We start from the raw sequence: 6,159 nt of genomic DNA on the forward strand, positions 1-6,159 counted from the left end.
TAAAATCATCATTTATTGGCTCAGAAGTGAGCGGGAAGGCCAACACTGCTCACCCTCCTGACGGATTGTGTGGTAGAAATCATGTAAAATCAGCATTTGTTGGCTAAGAAATGAGCAGGAAGGCAGATACTGCTCACCTTCCTGATGGATTGTGTGATAGAAATCATGTAAAATCATCATTTATTGCCTTGTCTTTAGGAGCACTGAGAAATCTCATTCAGATTTGAGACCTCATTGTATTAATTATAAAGCCTCTAGATACCCCTATATCCCTATTCCAGACAGTATCCTCTGCAAGGCACAATGTTAAAATATTAAACAGGCAGTTTAATACTGTGCAATGCTTTAATCAGAACTCTCGGTAAATATTTCTGCAGGACTGAAATGAAAGAATTGCTGCTGGTTCTTTGTGGCCAGGGAGGAGAAAACAGCTCAGTGCCTATGTTTATTTTAAAATTACAGCAAGTCATTTACATCGTTTAACAATTTTAACACTGAATTCTGAACTAGTGGGTGGCATCCCCCAGCTGGGTTGGATTAGACACAGTAGGAAATACCTGAATTTAGTAATAGGATCTTAGGGATAGTCCATGTATTTAAACCCTAAATCTTCTATTGTGTTGCTTCATCTCCTAGATATATCCCCTTCCTCTGCGTGCCATCAACACTCTGCCTGTAAAAATTACACAGAGCAACCATAAAACCTCTAGACCACCACTTTGGAATCAGCTTTGGGATGATTCCTGAGAAATTTGGTGTTTTTTCTTCTCACTCCCAATCTGGGGCTTGGGAAACAAAACAGGTGAGACAGTCTCTCTAAAATCCATTGAAAAAGATACGGTGGGGTTTGATAAAATACAGCTTGTTAAACTCCTTTAAAATGTTGAATGTTAGAAAGCAATATTTCAAGGGCTCTAATTTGATTAGCAGTGGTCTCAGAGGTGCTTTTTCTATAGTTTTTATCAAAAACCTCATAGAATCATTCATAAAGGAGACATGAGCTCTGTATTTAAGTTGTCAAAGAAACCAGCATGCAGACTTGGTGCCACAAAAAAGATTTATAGATCACTATAAGGTACTTTACAATATAAAAGAGTAAACTCAACGTACAAGTTAAAAAAGCTGCTGCTGTTTGCAGCAGAGGAGTGCCCAGCTCCAGAAAGAACTTCATGTTATTTATTTCCCTCCCTGGTGTCACCTCTCAATGAGACAAACCTTGAGGAAAAAACTATGGCAGCATGAAATAAAGCAAATATTCTTCTTATTGCCACCAGCTCCACATGCTGCCTCTTTCATTAATAACAGATGTAAATTAACGGGGGCTGGCAAATTGGTGCAGTGGTTTAAACAGTAGCCCAGGACATGAAAGGAGCCCTTCCACGGGGGAATTGGCATCAAAGCCAGACTCTCTGATGGAGCTGTTTTGTATGAGCTCATTAAACTCATTAGCTCAGCTTACTCTTGGTTACTTAGCTGGGTCTGGGTTCCTGTCTCTACGTGTCTGAGCTGCATGCGTGGCTTCCCGAGCGCTGGGCGTGGGTATTCCCTGCTGGAACAGGGGCAGGGAATAGGGCAGAAGCTCTAATTTGTATTCCGCAGTCAGGAACCTGACTGTAAAATCACACAGTTCTTTTTAGCCCTCCATCCACCTTTCCCTTTTCCAGCAGTTCATACAGTTTCAGACTTTCAGCAGATAATGCAGGTAAGAGAAGTCTCTGTAAGGATTCCCCAGAATTCCCAGAGATGGATTGGAAGCTGCTGTGTGACCCTTGGGCCATGAGCCTGAACAGCTTTGGCCACACAGTTTAAAGCACTGGCTGCTATTTCCGTTTCTTGGCTTTCTGCTGAGTCTAGAAAACACTCCAGGGGGCCCATGAGACAAACCCAACCCACCTCACCGAACCCTTTCTCAGGACAGTGTTACTCAGCTCATGATCCCGTTATTTGGGTGATGCTTTAAAGGATGTAGCTCTAAACCAGCCCTGGGGGTGACCTGACAGAGCCAGTGACCTTTCAAGAAGGGATGAAAATAGTGTGGAAAGGAGCCTAATAATGTTTCACCTGCAATTTTGTGTTTTGAATTCTGGATCTCAAATGAGTAATTTGCCTATTAAACTGCTCCAGGGCATTAAATCTTGTAGATACACAGCGTCAGCCACAAAGGGACCTGAACTGAATCTATCCCTTTGTCCCCAAAGTGTCAAACTTGCACTTGGGAAAGTGTGTGGAGAATCCAATGTTGAAAAGTCTGGAGTTAATCTGGTGCTTGACTATCCTCCCTTTGGGGAATTTTGCTGTCATTCATCCTGAATCTTTGACAAACCCTCAGAAGAAATTTATTAAACTTCAGACTCAAGACTGACCACAGGAAAAGCCCACAGGTCCTTTCATTTTGTTGCAAAACTGTGATACCAGTTTTGTGAGAAGCTCCTCAGCCAGTGCTGAGGTTTGTCTCCTCAGTTTCACCCAAGAACACCATGTCTGCCCGTTCCAAAAGCCTTGCTGAAGTCAAGATATGTAACATTTCCTGCTTTGTGTCTCTACAAGGCTTGTTATTCCACCGTAGGGGAAAGTTAGATTGGTTTGATGTGATTTATTCTTGCAAAATCCCATTTTTTTCCATCAAAATGTGTATTTCCTTCTTTTTGTATTGGCACTGTTGACTTTGCAGGGGTAGAATTTATCCCCAGAAAGCCCTTTGTTTAAGTGCCTCCTGTTTCACAGGTTTCCTGCTCACTGAACACCCGAAATGGCAACAGTGATATTCATTTTACAGAAATATTGTGAGGACACACTAAAGACTGGGAGGCACAAGGGTGTAGTTAAAGATCCACTAAATCCGGAGGTTCCATGTGAAACAGTGATGGAGAAAGGATTAGTGTGTAAACCTCAGGAAAAATGTTAATATGGCAAATTCCGTGCAACACATTTTCTACATCTAAAAGCACAGCCAGAATTAGTGCTCTTACAAGATTTACAAACTTTCTGTCTTCTTTGAACTTGGTTTTGCCACATTAATTAAAATTAGTGGTTAATCCTCACCCAGTGCATAAACAAAGCTCCCATAAACTGAATCTGCAAATATGTCCCTTCTGCTGGCATGCAAAAAACAGCTGGTGCTGGTGGGAAAAAATGCAAAAGAGTCTGGTTGGCCAGATATTTTAAGAATTTGTTCCACTTTTTTATTTATTGAGATATTTTTATGAAAATCAAAAAGTGCTGTTTCCTTTTATTTTTATTGCCTTTGATAATTTTTCATACAGTGAGCAGGGAAAATTATGGACTTGAGGAACATATAAAAATGCAATACACTAAAAATGAAGAGAAAAAAAAAGGAGGGAGATAATTTTTGCATATTTTTTTTCACCCATTAGTATTCCTAGCATAGAGAGTTTTATAGTACAAAGAAAAAGTTAAAATATTTTAAAAATAAGAATAAAACCAGTAAAGACAGGAGGAAGCAAAGAACCAGGGAGGGGACCCATCATTTTTTCCCAAAAAATCTATATATCCCCTCTTTTGGTAATTTTTTGTCCCCTGTAAGCCCCAGTTCCATTGGTGAAGTGATTCACCTGAAGGTAATGCACAAGCAGTTCTTATTCCCCATGATTTTTTGGAAAAGCAACCAAGAAAATGTTGAGTTGGACTCTTCAAAGCATTTATGAGATTAGTCAGTACTTTCCTTCTCTTTGACTTACCTTTCTCTGGAGTTAAGAAAGTTTTCCCATCTGCTCAGGTCTCCCACAAGCACACATTCCTCTCCTCCTTCATTTCTAACTGGGTCCACACTTTATTCCATGTCCACCAAAGCTCATCCCCCTTGTTACCAACTCCTCACCTTTTTCCAGTACCCCTGACTGGCCTGAAAGGATCTGAAAAGTGGTTTTTTTTCCTTTAAAAGCAGGATAAGCACAGCTGACCCAAGTCCTTGGGAATAAAGGAAATAGCCATCACCCACCAGTTTGTTCTAGTGTTTCTCAGTTTCTTTTATCTTTGATTTAGACAAGGTAATTTTTCTCCCCAGTCACAGCAAGCCAAAGTAAGGGAAATGAATATAGTGTAGGTTTAATTCTAAACAATGCAGCATCATCAAAACAAAGGTGAAGATAAAAACTGTGAGATCAAGGATACAAATAAAATAGAGGTACAGAGCACCTGATGTTCCTAAACAGCTCCACATTCACCTTGAAGAAGAAGGGTGAAAATCTGAAGGATTCAGAGGATATTCTTTGCTGTGGAAAAGCTAAAATTATCCATAAGCAGTTCCTGAAAGGAAAGCATGGAACTGCCAAAACAATATAAAGCCCACTATGAGCCCTGTGGACCTCTTACTAAAACCATGGTCTTCATATGGCATTCATGTGTTTCTAAAAGTACAGGATCAGCTAAAATTGCCAGTTCTGGCACTACCAAATCTAAGCAGGGAAGGAAATCCATGAGATGGTAGCAAGGATTTGGGGATTTTATTGTTTTGTGTTGATGTTTTTCATGCTGGTCTATAGTAAAACACATTTTCACCCTTAAATATTTCACAAAAATGAATTTCTTGTGACTGTTTCTAGAAGCACAGAGTGATTCCTGAGGTTTGGGGAGACCAAGTGCATCAGGTGAAGTGTCCTCCTTGGGAAAGAGCCACTGTGTTTTGTAGATAAAAAAACCTACTTTGTCCAGTCCCATAACACCACATTTATTTTACAGCAAGACTTTGTAAGTTTAAATCTTATCACAAACTGCTATCACTCATTAGAAAATTATCCTATTAAAAAATATGTTTACAAAGTAATCTTCCATCCTTGTCTTTGAGATAACAATAAAAGTGAAGTATTGATGGCTTGCTGCCAAATGTTTTTCCCTTTATAGTAACCCTGTCATTTTATTTCATCTGCCTACAGAGGAATTTGTTTAAATGCAAATTACTTCTTTCATGGAAGAAGACAGCTTTTGTATTAATCCCTATTTGTTTAAGCAATTTCTTTAAGTTAGGTTTTGGTTGTGGTAGGACTACGATATTGTTTCCAGGTTGTTTTATTCCTCCATAAATATAATCTTGTTTAATCTCAGCCCAGATTAAAAGAAATTATGTAACATTAGAGGGAAGATTTTTTGAGAGGAGGGGAGGTTATACAGTTTTTCCAATCTCTGCATCTGCTGGTGATGTAGTTTGTACTGTTGGGTTCCTAATGGAGGCTTCTTCTTCAACAACCCTATCTCTGAAATGCCTTTTATCTGCTCTGAGACAAGGATGCCAAGCCTGGTTTAGATACAGATCCAACCACTGTCACCCTGTTATCAGGAGGCAGAGCTGCTGGGGTGAGGCCCTGAGAGCAGCTTTTGGTGCAGAAATACAGTTGTCTTCTTTTTAATGCAAGATAAGAGCACAGGAACTCAGGACTAATGGGTTGGATCCTATCAAAAGCCTTTTTAGTCCTGGCTGACAGTGGCTGATGATGTTCTGTGGTGAAGAGCAGGAGTAACTCACACACAGACTGACCCACACAGTTGGGTTCCAGTTTTAGATTACAGAAATGCTGCATTTATCCTGTTTTAGTGAACAAGTGTGGGAATTTGAGTTTCCTCACAGTATCAATGTGTTGGTGACCAGGGAATTTCCACTTATGAAACCTTAATTAATTTTACTCATCAGCATTCATCAGTATTGATAACTAATTTTGATCTCTTTATCTTCCAATAAAAATATAAGTATCGTACATTATAAAATAATAATATATTTTACACTCACCTGGACATTTTGATTCATTTTGTCCCCACATTCTTCTGTCTTAGGAACCCTGTTGCTTCATCCAACACAATTTTTCATCACTCCTTCTCATTCCACCTTATTTTTTTTCCATATAGGAAATAGAATTGAAAACCGGAAAAGCACTGGTGAACTTTAAACCATGTCCCTGTTGAAGGGTTCACGTTTCAATAATCTCATTAATATTTACTTTTTAATTATCAGGTATATTTTAGGAGAATATTTTATGTTGTTAAGTAAAAGTGAGCAGCACATTAGTGGATATGTCAGTGTCAGCAACAGTGTGAGTTGTGCTTTAATTCCACAGTGAGTAAAATCAGGACAACTCTGCATTGCTTTAAAGGGAGGCATATTTACCACATTCTTTGTTATGAAAAGCCACTTTTCCCAAAGAAATGCCA

General features: G+C 39.2%; 1 protein-coding gene across 2 annotated transcripts in view; it reads right to left on the reverse strand.

Moving 5' to 3' along the window:
* The window catches only part of HDX (highly divergent homeobox), a 54,825-nt gene extending 48,941 nt beyond the window's left edge, over window positions 1-5,884 (reverse strand). The window contains exon 1 of one of the 2 annotated variants that reach the window (XM_027690533.1): window positions 5,874-5,884. The gene's annotated coding sequence lies outside the window, so the exon portion shown is untranslated. Of the gene's footprint in view, window positions 1-3,678; window positions 3,690-5,873 lie in introns of those variants that run through there. The other variant, XM_027690534.1, reaches the window with a different exon arrangement.
* Window positions 5,885-6,159: the final 275 nt, after the last annotated feature.

This window comes from Neopelma chrysocephalum, unplaced genomic scaffold, assembly GCF_003984885.1.
Source record: "Neopelma chrysocephalum unplaced genomic scaffold, ASM398488v2 Primary Assembly neopelma1_81, whole genome shotgun sequence".
NCBI classification, from domain to species: Eukaryota; Metazoa; Chordata; class Aves; order Passeriformes; family Pipridae; genus Neopelma; species Neopelma chrysocephalum.